Genomic DNA, 18,336 nt, shown 5'->3' with positions numbered 1-18,336 from the left:
TACTTTCTAGGTGGCCACCATCAGGGATTCTGTGCCCAGCTCAAATTCCCCGGGCAGCCTGTCTTGCACAGGAGTGAGGGGGTTGGGAATAAGGCTAAGGAGGGAACACCTAAGCAAAGACTGCATGGCTGGGGTCCTGCAAAAACTGGAAGGCAGAGAGGACAGGAGGTTCCGCAGGAGTAAAAGGAAATGGGGTGAGGAGCCAGGGCAGGGGAGGGGGCCTTGCGCCACCTGGGCAGCAGCAGCTCCACGGCCCTGGGATTTTCTTTAAGACTCTCACCTCAGCAAGACAATCGCCAATCTGTGACCTTCCTGGGGACCCTCCAGGCACCCCCACTCACAGATGCTTTTATTTTATAAGAGGTCTCATCCACAAATGAATGGATAAAGATGTGGTGGATATGCACAGTGGATATCGCTCAGCCCTAGCAAGGATGAAATCCTATCACCTGTGGCAGTGTGACTGGAACCAGAGGGCACCATACCAAGGGACACGAGCCAGGCATAGAAAGACACACACACTGCACGGCATGACTCGCAGATGTGACCTAACAAAGTTGACTTCAAAGAAGTAGAGAGTAGAGTGGTGTTAGCAGAGGTCAGGAAGGGAGGATAAAAAGTATAACAGGTACTGAAGCAGTGGATGAAGGAGTAAGTCCTAACGTCCTACAGCACAGCAGACTGGCTGTAGTTCACAACTTATGTGGTCTCCAAAGAACTAGAAGAAATGAATTCAAAGAATAAGTGTTTAATGCAAGAGAAGTGCTAATTACCTGCTTTGATCAATATACATTGTATACGGTCTCGAATCATTACACTGAATCCCATCAATATGGATAATTATCACACGTCAATTTAAGAAGAATAAATGCATAAATACACAGCCATTGCAAAGTGTTTTTAAAAAGTGATCTCCAGGTCATGGGCTTAGTAATGTCCCAGCTACATCCTTGTGGTTAAAGTCACCATGCGAAGTGTCTCTCAGAGCCACACCTCTCACACTGACTCTGAACCTGAATTCTCAGTGTCCCAAGTTCCCATCAGTTTCAGATGGCACCCGGGTGTCGGGTCCAGAGTTGCTCTTTGGTTCAGTCTGTGATTGCTATTGAAGTCAGCCTTTGACAGTTTTTTTGGTTTATTTTATCCCCTTGCAACCAAATTGTTTCTGGGATGCCTCCCATGAGCTCGGGACTGTTCTCAAGCTGGGGAGACATACACTGAGGACAGTCTTTCTAGGTCTGGAGTTGTGGATGGATGGTCCACATCAGTGAGCATGTTAATAAAGTCATGAAGGACTTGCAGGTGTGTGATCCAGTGGTCAAGACGGACCTCAGAGAGAGGCTGTCAGATAGAAAGGGGATCCTGGCGGCTGGAGGGAAGAGATCGCAGGTGAGCTCTTGAGAGGGGAGGCCAGAGGCCATTGGCTGAAGGGCCTTAGAGGAGGATTTAGTGGGTTTCGCTGCTGGTCTGGAGGTGACGGAGCCCTAAGAGGATTTCGAGTAGGGAATGACACAGTCACATCACACATTTAAGAAACATCCCAGCTGTGATAAGTGCAGAAGGGATAAGGGTTTGGTCATTGTCCATGCACAATGAATGACTTCAAAGCACAGTGGTTTAAATAACAGCATGTCTTTTGGGCAGGAGGAGTCTGGATTTCTAGAGCCACAGAGCTGGGAGGCTTCTGCTGAGGGTCTCTCGGGGCTCCTGGGAGGACGCTAGCTCACTCTTTCATGTCTGGGTGGGTCACTGTCTTAGCTGCCAAGTGGTGCTAAGTTGATGGATCACTAGTTCTCTACAGGAACCTTGCCATTGGCTGTGTTAGCCATGTGGTACGTAATTTTTGGGGCAGCTGCCTCTGCTTGTGGGGGAGAGGAGAAGCAGCTTCCAATGGATTGATTCATTGATTCATATCAGGATTTGAAGCCAGGGCCTTCACACTGAGCTACATTCACAGTTCTTTCTTATTTTTTATTTTGAGACAGGTCTTGCTAAATTGCCCAAGTGGGACTTGAACGTGTGTTTCTCCTGTCTTGGCCACCCAAAGTGCTGCATCTTTAAATGACCTTCAAAGTGTTTGTTTGCTTGAGAAGGCCCTCCAGAGAAATATGCAAGGAACCTGCTAAAACTCAGCCAGTCACTCTGGCACACTCTTTTATGTGAACTAAAGTCAACTTCACTCATTATCAAACCAAATTCTCCACCCAGAAGGATTCCTGCCCTGCACGTTTTTCAATGTTTTGAACCATTTTTCTCCATCAGTTTTTGGAGCACATGATGTAGGACCTTGAACTGAGCCTGCTTAGGCATGTGAATGTGCCCGCTCTGCATGTGACGACAGTCTTTCCTGGACGAGTCTGTGGGGATCCCCCATGGAAGCCCTGCTCTTCTCTGTCCAGGGAGACACTTCAGTGACAGTCACCCCCATGCTGCAAGTGAGACTCCTTTCTTCACTCCTATATCTTGGTTCTGTTGCTTGGCTTTGCCCTCATCTGTGGGGAAACTCACTGCGTTTGGTTACAGCTGCTCGAATGTCCTCACATATGGCAACTGGCTATCCCCAGGATGAACCATCCCTGAGAGAGGTGGCAATGTATTTCGTGACCTGACCTCAGAAATCCTGTACAGTCACCTCAGCCATGTTGTCTCGCTGCAGAAGAGCCCTTAAGTCTGGCTCCCATTCAAGGTAAAGGACTCAGACTTCATGTTTTGAAGGCAGGCAGGTCAAAGCATTAGTGGATGTCGTTTAGAGATCTCTTTGTATAAGTTTGAAAAGCAGAGGTCATCTTGTGATTTAGGTGAGGAAGAAAAGGGCCTGCAACCTAACTCAAAAACAGTGGGAACAGGCACAGAATTGGGAGCCATTAAAGTGCTGGAATCCATGGGGTTTGCAAACCATTTGCAATCAGTCTGAACTGAGGGAAACCTGGAGAGGTGGAGGGAGAGTACAGTCAGGACTCACTAAAGGCAAGACGTTTCCGGGCAGCGAAATGGGCATTTCACAGAGGCAGGTGTAGATGCGGTGTGTGTGTGGGTGGATGGGTGGGGTTGTAAGCAGGAAATCTATGAGTGCAAATGAGATGACCTTTCTAAAGGGAGTGGCGGAGAGTGGCCCCCAGATTCCACTTGCTAACGCTGCCGGGCAATGTGGAGGGTCTTTAGGGGTAGGTGGTCGTGCATTTGACTGTCTGCCTGGCTACATGGCTATGTGGCTACCTCCAACAGAGCTACCTACCTAGTTACAGGTTTGATGACAGGAGGCAGTGTGAAGACCTTCACTTCTATGCCTCAGTTTCGCTATCCAGACATGGGGCATATTAGGACCTACCACATGGATCGATGTAGGATTAAACGAGAGAGTGGGTACACATGCTTTATACAGCTCATGGGATTCAGTAAATGCTCAGTAAAAGGTCATTATCAGCAAATAACACTCTAGTGGGTGGGGCAGTGGTGAGAGAGGGTCATAAATACAAACTTGTAGAGAAGAGCTTATTTTAACAATTAATTAATTAATTAATTAATTAAAGGTGAAGCCTAGGGACGCTCCCTCACTGAGCTATGCCTCAGTTTATTTAATTTGTTTTATTTTTTGTTTTGAGATAGAGTCTCACTAAATTGCCCGGATAGGACTTCCACTGTCTTATCCTCCTGCCTCAGCCTCCTGGGTGCTGGGATTACAGGCATGCACCACTATACCCGGCTGGTAGAGCTTATTGAATTGGCTGTGAGGCCTTCTGAGGTGTTTTGAGATGGAAAGGCTTAGAGTCTGGGTCTTAGGTCCCTGCGGGAAGGCTGCTTGGAGGCCTGAGTGTGAGCAGATCTGACTGCCCGGCTGTCCCCATGACTACCGTGCAATGCTGCGTGAACTTTGTTTTGCCCCCTTTCTTTCTGGGCACTTCGAAGCCACTGCACAGTCTGGGGAGCAGATGGTGAAGGGTTACTGTCCCCTCCTGGGTCTGAGCAGAGCTTGGGGAGGCAGGGATGAGGGACAGCGAGAGCAAGGCTCTGGCCACTGCAGGTGCCACTGTGCCGAGCACCCTGTCTCTTACTGTCCCGTCGTCCCTGCCGGGTACTGGGGGGACAGCCGAGGAGGGACTCGGTTTTCTGAACTGGCTCCAGTGTGGCGTTCTTGCTCAGATGAAAAGAAAACCCCTCGTTGTGAAGCACGCCAGACTGGGACAGACACGCGATGGGCCCTTTTTGTCCTTGGCTGGAGTCAAGCAGGGACGGAAGTGTTCACACGCACTTTCCTTATGGGACCCAGAGCCGCCATGATGCTCCTGACTGTCGTGAGTGCTGTGCAGACTACTGGGATGTGTGGTGAGAAGTCCAGGGGTCCTGTCCTCGGCTCTAGTCGACCATCTTGCTCAGAGACTACAAGTCCCAGCATCCTTTGCAGACGAGCCCGGCAGCCTCAGCCTGCCTTGAAGGAGAGACCCTGAGGTGACCCCCCAGTCCTGGCCACAAGAAAATGCTCTCTATCAAAAGACAGTAGAGACCTTTTCACTCCCAGTGGCTTCCTCACACCGCAAGGAGACAGAAACTCAAGACCTCCTCCCTGCTCATTCATTGAGCCAAGGACCAGAACTTTGGCAAGCTCGCAGGCTTTGTCAGATGGGAGCCATGGCAGTGAATAAAAAAAGTGAAACCAGATGTGCTTCCCTCCACTTGCTCCATATCCAAGCAGGGACGGAGGGAGGAGGCCGTAAAAATGTCACAGCCCTTGATTTCCGAGGCCCAGATTACGCGCCGGGTAACCTCGCACCGTAAATCCACGCTTCCGAAGGGGCAGGCCCAGCTGCGTGTGGACGCGAGGAGGCGGCCCTGCCGAGCCAGTGAGCCTGAGCCGGAGGGGCCGGGCGGGAACGTGTGGGCAGGGAGTCTGGCGGGAGTGAAGATTGCTTTTCAAGAACTTTAAAGTGGGCAAGTGATTTTACAAGTTTGGCTCTGACATTGGGCTTCGTAGGAGATAAGCCAAACTCTTACATTTTAGCTGGAAAGAACTTGATTTCTGTTTGCAAAGCATTGTCAGATGCAAGAGCGCTCCTTGGGAATGGACCTACATATGCTGTTTTCTCTGCAGGCTCAAGCCGGAAGGAGGATGAGAAGACAGCTAGGACCAGACAGACTTCAGGAGCCCACAGAGGCCGGAACTTATCCTGGTGCCGCTGGGAGCCATCAGACTGCCGATTTCCAAAGCTTATTTTGAGTTGGGCATGTTGAGGCATTCATCTACAAGCCCAGCACTCTGGGAAGCGGAGGCAGGGGGATCAAAAGTTCAAGCCCAGCCTGTTTCAAAATAAAAAATAGCAAAGGGGTGGTACTTAATGAGACCCTGTTTCAAAGTAAAAAATACAAAGAGCCGGAATGAGGCTCAGTGAGAAGGCCCTGCGTTCAGTCCCCAGTACCACAGGCATACACACGCACACACACACACACACACACACACACCCCGAGTTATTTTGCTGGCCATGGAAAGAACAGATTATGCAGCTATGGGTGAGAATGTTAGAGAGGAGACAACTTCAGAGGCCATGACAGACTTCCAAGCTCAAGATGGTGGCTTAGACGAGATGGATGCCAGGAAGCAGAGAAGGGTGCACAAGCTCAGAGGTCGGGGCCAAAGGCAGTGGAAGAACACTGGGACTCCCGTGTGAGCAGCGAGGGCAGCTGAGACAAGGATCCAGTTTCCTGAAAAGAGAAAGAGTTTGTTTTGGACGATTTAAGTTAGAAACCCTATTGACATCCCGGTGGATGTTTCAGATAATTGGATATATGGGTTTAGAGATAGGTCAGGACTGGGGTCAGGGCTGGGGTGTACATTTGTGAATCAAGTCACAGAAGATGTTTAACAAGGAATTATGGCATGGATAAATCAATAGGAACAGAGTTGCTTGCCCTGGCTGCTCCTGCTGTTGACATTGCTGCTACAGCCACCTTCTGCCTCTGTGTGGCCACCCGACTAGAGCCAGAGGATCTGAGGTTGTGGCTGCATGTGCTCACGTGGCTGTTGCTTCTTGCTTTGCCAAGGATGCCAGCTGTCATTGGTGGGTCTGCGTAGCTGAGCCCAGAGGTGCCACTTCTGCTGTTAAACATGGCACCATGGCAACAGAGCTCCTCACCATCTTGACCCAGCCCAGCAGGACTCCTCTCCAGTTCTCCATTTCTTTCTTCATGCATCATCTGGCTCAGATTTTCCACTCTCCTAACATTCTCTCAGCTTGTTGACATTTTTACAGTGGGTATAACCTTATTATTTGGTTTTTAGTCACTTAATATCAGCAATTGGCTTTTTGTTTCATCCATGTTGCATGAAGTGTGGCACTGGTTTCTAGTCTGTCCTAATGGCTAAGTCCTGACAGCTGACTTTGCCCTGGGCTCCTAGGTGTCTGACCAGCTGATGGCCGGAGCATCACTGATCACTGTGGGATTGGTCAGGATCACACTCGTCTGCGATGCCTGTTGACAAGAACACAGGTCCTGGTCTCCCATTCTGTCCATGATTATTGTATTTCATGCAATTTCCATTTTACACAGCAACCATGTTTTGTATTTGTTCCAATTTAAATAGTAGCAAATGTTCAGTTCAGTGGGTTCTTCATATGAAATGGCTCAACAGCCTCCTCCCTCCTCCAAGTAAGTCTGAAAACAGATGTGAGCTCATATTGTAGAGCTAAACACTGCACTTGTGTGACTGAAGCCGGCTCAGATGCTCCGGGACAGCTGAGCATCGTGGTGGGAATTATTGTGCTCTAGTGTGCAGCCCTGGCCCTACTTATTTAATCCTGGGATGGACCCTGTTTCTCTACACCTGTGAGCCTCCATCCCCTGAGGAATCCTTGAAGCTCTTAGAAGTCTCTGAAAGAAACAAATGGAGCCCACAGTGTAGGGCAGGGTATTTGCTTGGCTTTTGGTGATATCTGAATCACTCCCTAGACTGGGTATGTGATGCTGTCCCACTTGGGAGCCTTGGTACTGAGAACTGGGGTGACAATGGATGTGTGCAGTGTATGAAAGGGGTGGACCCTTAGATCACCCAGAGCAAGGATGTGGAGTAAGACTGAGAACCAGGGAGAGGCCCCAGGGGCAGCACCCACAGGTCAAGGCGGCTAGCAGGAAGCCAACTCCTGAAGGGTGACAGGGGAAGATTGTTGGGTGGGAAGTAGGTGTGGGTGGGAAAGCAGGGAATGGCATCATGGAGGCTGGGGGAGAAGTTCAGTCCAGTTCTGGAAGGAAGAATGGTGAGTCAGCCCACTGCAGAGACACCAGATGAGAATGCAAGTCAGCAGCACCTGGTGGCTTTAACAACAGTTGGTCAGTGGAGAAATGTTGCATCAGGAAGTTAGAAAATGAGCCACAAAAACACTGGGTGAAGCTATGCAGAGAGAATCTGGCAAACAGATTCAGGGCAGGGGCCAGAAGACAGGCGCAGTGTTGAGGTTGGGATCTGATCTGCTTGGTTTTGTGCACTCAGCTTTGCTTGGAGGTTTGGGTGGGGGTTTAATGGGATTTATTTCAAAGAGAACACACATGTGGAAGAAGGCTATGAGTGCCAGAAAAAGGCAGAGAGAGTAACAGACTGAGAGAGCCATTCACTTTTCAAAATCAACTACTCAGTCCACACCTTCACAGCTCAAGCTCACCTCTCCCAGGCCCAATAAAAGTGTCACAGCCCTGTCCCTGAAGCTGTTTGGGGCAACTCTGCTATTGCTGGGAGACACCATAGTTCCTTCTTATTCAAGGTTTTGCTTCTTGGTGTTTAAGTTACCAGTGTTCAACTGTGGTCCAAAAATATTAAATGGAAAATTCCAGAAGTAAGCAATTCACCAGTTTTAAGCTGTATATCCTTCTGCACGGCATGATGAAATCTCATGCAGTTTCATGTCATCCCACCTGGGATACAAATGATCCCCTTGTCCAGCGTATCCACACTGTATATGCTACCCGCTTTGTAGTCACTTAGTAGATAGCCTGATTATCAAATTGATTGTTGAAATATTATAGTGCTTATGTTAAATAACCTTTATTTTGCTTTTAACAATAGCTCCAAAGTGCAAGAGTGGTGATACTAGCATCTTTATTATAATATATTGTTATAATAGTTCTATTTTATTATTAGTCGTTAATCTCTTCCTGCACCTAATTAATAAATGAAACCTTATCACAAGTGTGTGTGTATAGAAATATAGCGTATGTAGGATTTAATACTACAGTTTCTGGCTTCCACTGAGGGTCTTGGAACATACTTCTATCGAGAAGGGGATAACAGTGTTTTTGTTGTCTTTATCATAGTTGTGGTTTTCATGGAGAGAATCTTGGTGATGCAATGAAGGGGACACATGGAGAGGTGGATGAGAAAAGATGGAAGAGAGAAAGGAGGAGGGCAGAGAGGGGCAGCACAAAGCACAGGGGACAAGAGGCAAGGGCAAGGTGGACGTGAGTCAGGGAGCTCAGGCTCCCCCCGTCCAGCTCTGCTTTCCCTGCGTAGTCAGAGGCAAGGCCGCCTGCTGAGTGGGACCACGGAGGTGTGACGGGACTTGATGGAGGCCCCTGAGGCAGAGCTCCTGTGAGGACTGAGCAGGGGCTGGGAGAGGACTGCCGATCCCCGCACACCTGGCTGCCCCAGTGGTGCTCCTGATGCCCTGCTGTAGGTGGTCTGGTCATGATGGCGGAAGGAAGAGGGTGTGTGGGAATTAGGGGAGGACACAAAGGTCAAGACAGGTGAGACAATCAGTCAAAGGGAGCAAAGGGAGCAGCATGGGCCACAGCAATCCATTTTCTTCTTCTTCCACCCACTCCCAGGTGCCTTACGGAAGAACATACGTATTTGCTTCCTGTTTTTATCCTGAGAGAAGTGTCTGCGGTAAGTCACACACTGAGGAAGAGCCAGGAGAGAATGTGGGCAGTGGTGGCTGGCGCTGGGAAGGGGAGGAGCAGAGCTCTGGTGATAGACCGGACTGCCAGAGTGCTGTGTTCCCTAGTAGGTTTTATTTTTAGGACTCTTTCGGGGCCATAGCCAAATGGAACAGAAACCACAGTGTTCCTATGGACCCCAGTCTTCTCACCAAACCAAAGGGGTCTGTTTGCTACAACCAAGGAGCCTACACTGGCACTTCACTGTCTCCTGAAGTCCAGAGTTCACATTAGCATTCCCTCTCCGTGTTGCACATTGTATGGGTTGTGACCACGTATCCACCATTACAGTATCAATATCAAATGGAACAGGTTTCACTGCCCCACCTGTTCATTCCTCCTTCCCGTGAGCCCTGACAGCCACTGATCTTTTCCTGTCCCCAGGGCTTTACCTTCCCAGAATGTCGTGTCGGTGGAATCACACAGGATACAGACCTTACGCATTGTCTTCTTTGACTTAGCCACATGCATTTAAGGTCCCTGCATGAGCTTGACGCCCACATCTTTTTCACACCGAGTAATATTCCAACGATCTGGACGTACCACAGCTTATGTATCCATCCATCTACCAAAAGACAACTTCAGAGCTCAAAAGTTTGGCAATTATGGATAAAGCCTCTAATTTCTTTTTTTTTTTTTTGTACCAGGAATCAAACTTGGGACCTTGTGCTTGCAAGGCAGGTGTGAGTACCACTGAGCTAAATCCCTGGCCCTGGATAAAGCTTCTATAAATATGTGTGTACAAGGTTTTGTGTGGCCATAAATTTTTAACCCATTTGAGTAAATACCAAGGGGAATGACTGCTGGGTCATATGGTAAAAAACTGTTTACTTTGTAAGAATCTGCCACACTGTCTATAAAACGGTCCATATTATTATTATTTTTTTTTTTGTTACCGGGGATCGAACTTGGGCCCTTGCGCTTGCACAGCAGGTGGTGAAACCACTGAGCTAAATCCCCGGCCAGGATCCATATTATTTTGACTTCCCACCAACAATGAGTGGGAGTTCCCGTGGCCCCACGTCTTCCCCGCATTTGATGTTGTCAGGGTTTTGCATTTGAGTCCTTCTAGCAGATGGACAGTGGTATCTTCTTTTAATTTGCAATTCCCTAATGACAAATGATGCCCAGCATCTTCTCATATGCACGTATGTCATTGTATATCTTCTTGGGTGAGGTGTTTGTTCTGGTTTTTGCCCATTTTTAATTGGCTTTTTTGTTTTCTTATTCTTGAATTTAAAGATTTCTTTGTATCTTTTGGGTAACTGTCCTTTATCAGATGTGTCTTTTGCATATTTTCTCCCAATCTATAGCTTGTTTTCTCATTCTTGTTGCAGGATCTTTTGCAGAGAAAGTCTTAATTTTAATGATGTCACCTTATCAATTACTTCTTTCATTGATAGTGGCTTTGGTGTCATGTCTAAAAGTCATCACTATACCCAAGATCATCTAGATTAGTGATGGCAAAACTTTTAGAGACCTAGTGCCAAACTACAACCAAAACCCACTTATTTATCATAAAGTGCCAACACTGCAATTAAACCTGAGATTTTAGTTTAGAAAAACCAACTCTATATCAACATCTTTTGCCTTAAACGAAAAACACAATAACACGTTTGCCACCACTGATCTAGATGCGTTCCGAAGTTACCTTTTCAGTGTGCTATAGTTTATATTTCACACTGAAGTCTATGACCCATTTTGAGTTAGTTTTTGTGAAGGGTGTAAGTTCAATGTCTAGACTGGTTTCTTTGCATGTGGATGTCTAGTTGTTCCAGCACTGTTTGTTGAAAGACTACCCTTGCTGGGCATGGTGGCCAATGCCTATAATGCCAGCTACTTGGGAAGCTGAGCAGGAGGATCACAAGTTCAAGGCTAGCCTGGGCAACACAGTGATAACCTGTCTGAGAATAAAAGTAAGCCTCTTCTCTTTGTCAAGGACTAGCTGATTATAATGGTGTGGGTCTATTTCTTGGCTCTCCACTCAGTTTCACTGATCTACTGTTTTTATTTTGTTCTTTATTTTTTTCTCCAGTACTGGGACTGAACCCATGGGCTTGCACATGCTAGGCAAGTGCTCTACCACTGGGCTTCATCTCCAATTCTTTTTTTTTTTTTTTTTTAAGAGGTGGAGTCTTGCCATGCTGCCCAGCCTCCTGCTTCAGCCTCTCAAGTAGAGGCTCAATTTTTCTTCTGGTTTTCACTTTGTCACGAGATTTGCTCTACCACCTACTCTGGCAAGTCTAGTCATTTCCCTGCATCCTTCCACCTCGTGACTGTCCTGGTTATTCTCAGCCCTGCCACATAGTGGCCATCATCTTTCCCACCTTGTTGACTCCACTCTGGTTCCCAGATGCTATATCCTTCCTTTTCTTTCTTTTCCTGAAACCCATCAACTATTAGTTCCTAGGAAAAGGTGCATGGAAGATGCATTTTCATAGTCCTTGCATGTCTGAAAATTCTTTTATCTGCCTTCATTCTTGATCAATAGTTTGGTTGAGGGTAGAATTTAAGGTTATTTATTTATGTATCTATTTGGCAGTGCTAGGGCTTGAACCCAGGGCCCTGTGTGTGCTAGGCAAGTGGTTCACCACTGAGCTAGCTGCACCCCCGGCTCCTTAACTCAATTCTTTTAAAACTTAGAAGGCACTGATTATTTTCTTCTAGCATCCAATGTTGTTCTTGAAGTCAATTTCATGTTCATTCTTGTTCTTCTAGTTTCCATCCTCTTTGGAAGTTCTAGGTTTCCCAATTTGTCCCTTGTGACCCTTTATGATGATGTGCCTTTTTGTATCAGTCAAGGTATTTGCTAAAATAAAAAAAGTCAACTAAAATGGACCATACTGTAAGTACTTTCTTTTGGTACTGGGGTTTGAACTTGGGACCTTGCGCTTGCGAGGCAGACGACGGAACCACTGAGCTAAATCCCTGGCCCCTACTGTAAGTGCTTTTTAAAAAATGTTACACAGTAAGAGGTCCAGAGATGTGGACTGAATTTCACTTTCAGGGATGTAGGGCTTGACTACAGCTTCCTCCTAACTAACAGGGATGATATCTGTCTTGGAGGAGTTTTGCTTGCTATAGTGAATACACAGGCTAGGTGATTGATAAAGACTAGAGGTGGATGTAGCTCACCACTTTGGAGGCTGAGAAGTACAATATCAGAGTGCTAACATTTGCGAGACCCTTCCTGCTGCGTCATAGCATGGCTGCGGGCCTTGCCTGGTGGGGCAGAGCATGCTCGCTAGCTGGGGTCTGTCTTCCTCTAATGATAAAGGTATCAATGCTGCTGGGTCCCACCTTCATGACCTTCTCTAATCCTGACTATCTCCAAATACCTCCAAACACATAGACTTTTAGGGCACACATTCCAGCACAGCAGCCGGTTCACAGAACTCCCAGAGCTGTGCTTCTAGGAGCCTTCTGTCCATTCCCTGAACATCTGTCCAAAGGCTGCATTCCCCAAATATTAAGAGAGCTTTGACGAGAAGAAATGATAGCCTTCTGCTGAGTTAAAGCCTGGAGCTTCAAAATGTAGTAGGATCGTGGTTTGTTTTCAAGGCTTATTTTAGATCCAGCTGGCCCTGGGAAGGCAGGTGTAGTCAGCAAACCCTGGTGTATATATTTCCTAGGCCTATGGGTTTTCAGGAAGTGAAAACATCCTTCTGTGAGTGAACATTTTTAGAATCAAAATTTGTCTGGGTTGGGAAGCTCTTCCCTCTGTCTGAGTGAGGTCACTGTCACTTGGTCTGGTGACACGCACGCAACCCGAGAACTGAGCACTTCTGGGCACAGCAGTGGCCCAGGGCTTCTCAGTCTGACGGTCCCGCCCTAGGCCCTGATGCCATGGTGTCTTGTCCTGACTGGTTTTCATCTTGCCATCCTTGGTATACCTTTTCCTGCCATCCATTTAAAAAATTCTTACCACAATCCAGATCTACTTCCTCTAACATTTTTTTCCTTCCTCTCTTTTTAACTTATTAAAGTATTTGTTTTGTTTTTTCCTTCCTGTTGTCCCTGTTTTGCTCTTTTTTTTTTTTTTTTTTTGTCCCTCTTCCCTCTCTGTTCTAGTCCCCGCCCCCAAGGGTACTTCCTCCTCCTTCCCCAGAGGCTTCCACTTCCTCCTGGCCACTGACTGCCAAGGCCTAGACCAGGCAATAATTCTTCAGATGCAGTGGGCAGGGGGGTGAGGCAGCCTGGGGAGGAAGCTGACGGGAGGGGTCTGATTATCAGAGCTGGGCCCCCGGGAGGGAGGGTTCCCCGGTCATGTCTGTTCTGACACCTTCATCAACATGTCACCCACATGAGGTCATAAAGGTCACCCTTTACCCAATCTGTTGGTTACTCAATGTTGAGACACTAGCACACATTTAGTGTGCTAGAAATAAGATCTAAAACCATCTTGGAAGACAAGGAAAGGGGCTGAGTTTAATAAGGAAATATGTATGTTTAATAAGGAAATAAATACATTTAATAAGGAAAACTTTCTTCACTTGGGTGGAAAAAATGATTTGCACAAATCCAGGATGGGCCCCTGGAGCTAAGAGTGAGACTCAAAAGGGTTTTAGCTAAAAGGAGGGTAAGAAGGAGCCACTAGCTGCTCTGACACCCCCTGCCCCAGCTCGTTTGAGGCTGGGCTCACTAGAGAAACAGGTCCGGAATGAGCCGGGCTGATCAGGCACCACACCCAACAGGGAAACAGCCACCATCCACATTCGTCACTTGTCAAGAGCAACCAGGACAGGTGGAAAGATGGCCAGGGAGCTGCGAAAAAGGATGTGATGATTCTATTCAAATTTTGAGGAAGTCAGAACCCTGGCTCCAAGGAAGAGGACCGAGTTCCTGGAGCTGGACTTCATTTTCAGCACCAGGATGCACTTTGCTGCAGGAAAAGCTGGCCCAAGATGGACCGGGCTGCTTCATGGGAAATCACTGTCCCTCTTGTTGGAAGAGTTCGAATGCTTGGTAGTATTCCAGCGTTGGATATGTGGTTGAACCAGATGCCTGTCATAACCTCTTCAGGTCAATACTAATAGCAATCAATGGCAATAACTAACCCTAACCAGGCACTTACTAGCGGCTGGGGACAAGGTAGTCAATATCTTGTCTGCATTGTCCTTATTTAATGCCCACAATAACACCAGGAAGTAGGTACTCTGCTATTGCTATCATCTTAGAGGTGAGGAAATGGGCTCAGGGATGTGGAAAATGTGTCCAAAACAGCAGCAGTGAAGAATTAATCCTCTTGTGTGAATGGGACTAAAAACCTAACAGGTCAAGAGACTGCAGTGCGTGTTTAACATGGACAATGAGGGTTGGAGGGGAGTTGGGCAGCTTCTGCTCTGGCCCGGGGTGGGGCAGGGGATGTCTGGTCTCTGCAGTGGAAGCACACAATGAGGCAGGAAAGAGGAGGCCCAGAGGAGAACAGAGCCGTCTTCTCTCCAGGAGGAGGAATTAGTCTACCCCCAAATCGTACACATATTTAGACAGCATAATTTTTGTCCCACTTAATGGTTTTATTTACAATTTTAAGGAGAATTTTGTGTAAACTGTGTCAACTTGATTTTTGAATCACAGGCCAGTAAGTCAGTTTCCAATGGCAAGATGGTTGGGATGATTCAGTCCTTCACGAGTTCCTGTACCAGCGGCCAATATCACTTCTCAGTATTTAACAATTAAATGGAAAAATTTGGAATCCATTTATATTTGCTCCAGCTTTTCAACTGCTGTCCTTGGGAAGTTTGGTCTGCACAACTAGCCCAAGGCAGGTGGAAATTAGAGCCACCCCCAAAAGGCGATGTTCCCCATCTATGAGCCCCTCTGTCCTAGACTGGGAGTGCCATGTCTGTAATTAGCTTGACCCCAATTATAATACTTCATAATTCCTTTTCAGCTGAAACCACTGAATTGAAGGTGGAGGGAGGAAGACTCCCGTGGTCAGGAGGGAGGGCACAGAGTTGGGGCACTCGGGCCTGGAGTGCCCTGGGGAGGGGCGTTGCAGATGCAATATTTGTGACTGATGCTCAACAAACAACAACGACCTCCTAAAGAAAGGTCAGCTGTGGCCACAGCTGAAGGCCAGTGTTGTTCAGGGACTAAGGAAGTCCGAGCTTCCTCTGCCCTATCCTGGGGCCCAGGCGGGCCTCATCAAAAGAGCAGAGGGTATAAAACGAGCCTTGCGGGCAGGGAGAAAGACATGGAACCCCATCCAGCTCCAAACCTGAGCTTGGGAGTGTGCGGTGAGACCCCAGTGCTGGGGTTTGGTCACCTGTCGCCTTCAGCCTGACATTTTCATCTGCGGGGCCTCGCGGGGGTGGGGGTGGGGGCCAGAGCTTGTCATGCTAAGGTCTTCCAATCAGAAGGTGCGGTGCATCAGGGCTGTCGAGGAGCTCGAGAGAAGCGCACAGACCTGGGTGGCCCACCCACCCGAGGCGGGCCCATCCAGAGCCCCGGGCCGCGGTCCACGCCCCGAGCCCTCTCCTTTGGGTGGAAGCCCTGGTACATCACAGAGATGCCCGGCTCCTAGGACCGGCAGAGGCCAATCCCCGCTGCCCCAGGGGCCGGGAGAGAGCGTGGAGCTGCCCGGGCGGGGAAGGAAGCCTCTTTCTTACCTACACGAGCGTCCTGAGCCAAGCGCTGGTCTCAGAACTGGGTCACCTCAAAGGTGGGCGCCGCCGATCTGTCCCGATTGCTGGGATCGGGTTTCGTCCTTCCCTGTGAAGCCCGAGTGCCCCGGCCGCGGACAGCACCAGCGCGCGCCTTGTCCCCGCTTTCCTCGAGGCCCGCAGCTCGGTGGCCCGGGGCGTGGCGCGTGGGCTCCCAGCCCCGCGCACCCCCCGGGTCCTGGCCCAGGTGCGGGTTCCGGGGAGAGGAGGCGGGGGCTGCGAGCCTGGGCTTCCCGAGAGCAGCGTTTCCACCGGAGGGGTGCCTCGCCTCCACCTCCCTGGGTCTCTCCAACTTGTTTTTCTCCTGACGCGGGAGCCCCGAGCTTTGGCAGTTAGCGACAGCCTGTAATCGAGGGGCGGCCGGGGCCGGCGGGCCGTGAGAAGGGCGCGTGCTGCCCTCTAACGGCGCCTCCTCGCCGGTGCCACGCGCGCAGGGCGCAGACTCCAGGCCTTCCTGCAGGGAGGGTCTGCGGGGGCCAGGTTTCCTTCCCCTACGGCTGCTCACAGAAGCAGCCGCTTTTCTGGTAGAGAAAAGATGCCCAAAGCCAGGCAGTTCCGGTGAGGCTGCCTGGGAGCGCACACCCTCCCAAAGCTCCGACAGGAGTTTCTGGGCTCCTCGCAGCTTTGGAAGGCAGGGCCGTCCCTTCTTCTGCAGAGGCTGGGCTGTCAGCACTTGGACACAAAGGGCTTCCTTTTCCTGCCCGCCGGGGACAGAGGACTGTGGGGGTGGCGCGAACTCTGGGATCCACCCTCGGACTTCCCCTTGGAGCCCGGAGAACCAACTCGAAAGCCAAACACGAACCCCTTGCAAAAACATCTGCCGGGTGAATGTTTGAGGAACCTGCAGACAGCAGCTGGACACGGTCCAGTTCTGTTTAGAGGGGAACCTAGGACTTCATCAAGGAGCGAAGTCCAGAGGTGTGGGCCCAGGCCCGGGCCGGGACGCGCTTCTGTTTGGGCACTGGGAAGCTAGCGTCCAGAAGTGAGGGAAGACGCGGAAGAGGCAGCGGGTTCCTCCCACAAGCCCAGCTCTGCTCCAGGGCTGGGCAGAAAACAGCCCAGCAGTTAGCGAGGCTTCTGAGGAGAAGACTCAGAGCAGCAGCGCGCAGTGGAGCTTCAGCTTCTCCTAGGTGCAGGCTCCAGGGCCACAGAGGTCAGGGAGGCGATTCCCCAGGGAAGAGCACGCCTCCCCAGGGCCAGCCCACCGGAAGTGGGGAAGGTTGGATGGGAATTTGAACAAGCATCGTTTGCACTGCAGGGTTTTCCCCCCTTTTTTCGCTTGTAGAAATGGAAAAGAAGACCCCCCTATTTTTTAGTGTTATTTGGATGTTCAGTTGCAAAAGCATGTCATTGGGAAATGAGTCTTTCTTTTACCCCTTGCCCCACTCATCTTTGAAGGATGAAGTGATTTTTTTCTCTTCTCTTTTCTGATTATTCCAAACAAATTGTGAAAAGAAAATTTAACAAACGTATTTTCTTTTTTGACGGATTTGGCCTGAAATTGTCTTTGGTTATGTGAAGGTGGTTATTTGGCCTCAGAGTAGTATAAGGGGAGCAGCTTTCTAAAGTAAAAAGGAAAAAAAGATAAAGAAATAGGAGCCAGGGGTTGTGGTGCACACCTGCAGTCCCAGCTCTCAGGAGGCTGAGGCAGGATTGCAGTGAGTGCGAGATCAACTCGAACAACATTGAGGGACCCTGTGACAAACGGTAATAGGAGCTCTTGTGTATGGCAAGCCACGCTTAGTAGGTTCCTGGTCCTGCTCCTGAGCTGTATGACGGGCCCAGGGGAAAGCAGGCTCTCAGTCCTGGCTTTCTCAAGGGGACAGAGCTGGGTCTGAAATAATACATATGCTTTCTACCTTAATGTTTGGGTGTTTTATGACTGCCCCTCACCCGCTGTCTGAAAGATGGCCTGATGTCTTTTTAGGACATGTTCTTCCGGTTCATTCTGCCTGAAGCCCCTCTTCTCCACCCTGGCATTTCACACAAAGCAGTTCCAGCCCTGGAAACACAAATGTTCCCCAAAGCTGGGGCGTGCCGAGCTGCACACATCTGCTCCCTGGTTTTATTTAGGTAAATAAATAAAAGAGGGCCTTGGGCTTATATGTGATGTTTAAAATGAAAAGTTGTAACTAGAAGGAGTCTAGAGATTTCTTTATTTTTACTATTATTTTTTACATTGCTGGAGTTGAACCCAGAGCCTTGCACGTGCTAGGCCAGTGCTCCATCTCTGACCCACATTCCCAGCCCTAACCGTTCGTTATATCCCTCACATTTCATGATGACATGCTAAGGTTCTCCCAGCTGTGATTAGAGGAAGCCAGAAGACCAGATGCTATGACACCCTCTGGGGGAAAGTGTCACTCAGCAGGCAAACTTCACCCCACAGAATGTTCACAAGAATGTCCGAGAGGTAGCTCACTCCATGCAGGTGAGTCTTGCATCTTGACTCTGCCACTTGTATCGGCTCAAGGGCAAGTTACTACTTCTGTGAGCCTCAGTTTCTTCTCCAGTGAAATGAGGATGTAAGCACTAGATGGCATGGATTCAGGTCTCAGTAGAATATAAGAAGTCAATGGGGCTTTTAGAAAATATAATTGTGTGCGTGTGCTCGTGTGTGTGTGTGTGTGTGTGTGTGGGGGGATGGAACCTGGGGCCATGGTTTGGGGCTTGTTGGTCAGGTGAGGAGAGGAATTTGGGATCAAAGTAGAAAGAACATTTTTGGAAGAAAGATGAGGAAGCAGAGAGCAAGGAG

The 18,336-nt window shown here is 49.0% G+C and overlaps 1 long non-coding RNA gene across 3 annotated transcripts in view; it reads left to right on the top strand.

The window, feature by feature from the left end:
- LOC110349782 (uncharacterized) overlaps positions 1-17,501 on the top strand; it is a 37,678-nt gene extending 20,177 nt beyond the window's left edge. The window contains exons 3-6 of one of the 3 annotated variants that reach the window (XR_015439300.1): positions 1,986-2,435; positions 2,524-2,686; positions 5,087-8,866; positions 9,564-17,501. This is a non-coding gene — a long non-coding RNA (uncharacterized LOC110349782). Of the gene's footprint in view, positions 1-1,985; positions 2,687-5,086; positions 8,867-9,563 lie in introns of all 3 variants that reach the window. The other 2 variants (XR_015439298.1, XR_015439299.1) reach the window with 2 other exon arrangements.
- The last annotated feature ends 835 nt before the right edge of the window (positions 17,502-18,336 follow it).

This window comes from Heterocephalus glaber, unplaced genomic scaffold (assembly GCF_053883595.1).
Source record: "Heterocephalus glaber isolate CG9 unplaced genomic scaffold, H.glaber_assembly_v1.0 deba00001472, whole genome shotgun sequence".
In the NCBI taxonomy this organism is placed as follows: Eukaryota; Metazoa; Chordata; class Mammalia; order Rodentia; family Bathyergidae; genus Heterocephalus; species Heterocephalus glaber.
The sequence above is the reverse complement of the archived record's forward strand: the minus strand, read 5'-3'. Positions and strand labels throughout refer to the sequence as shown.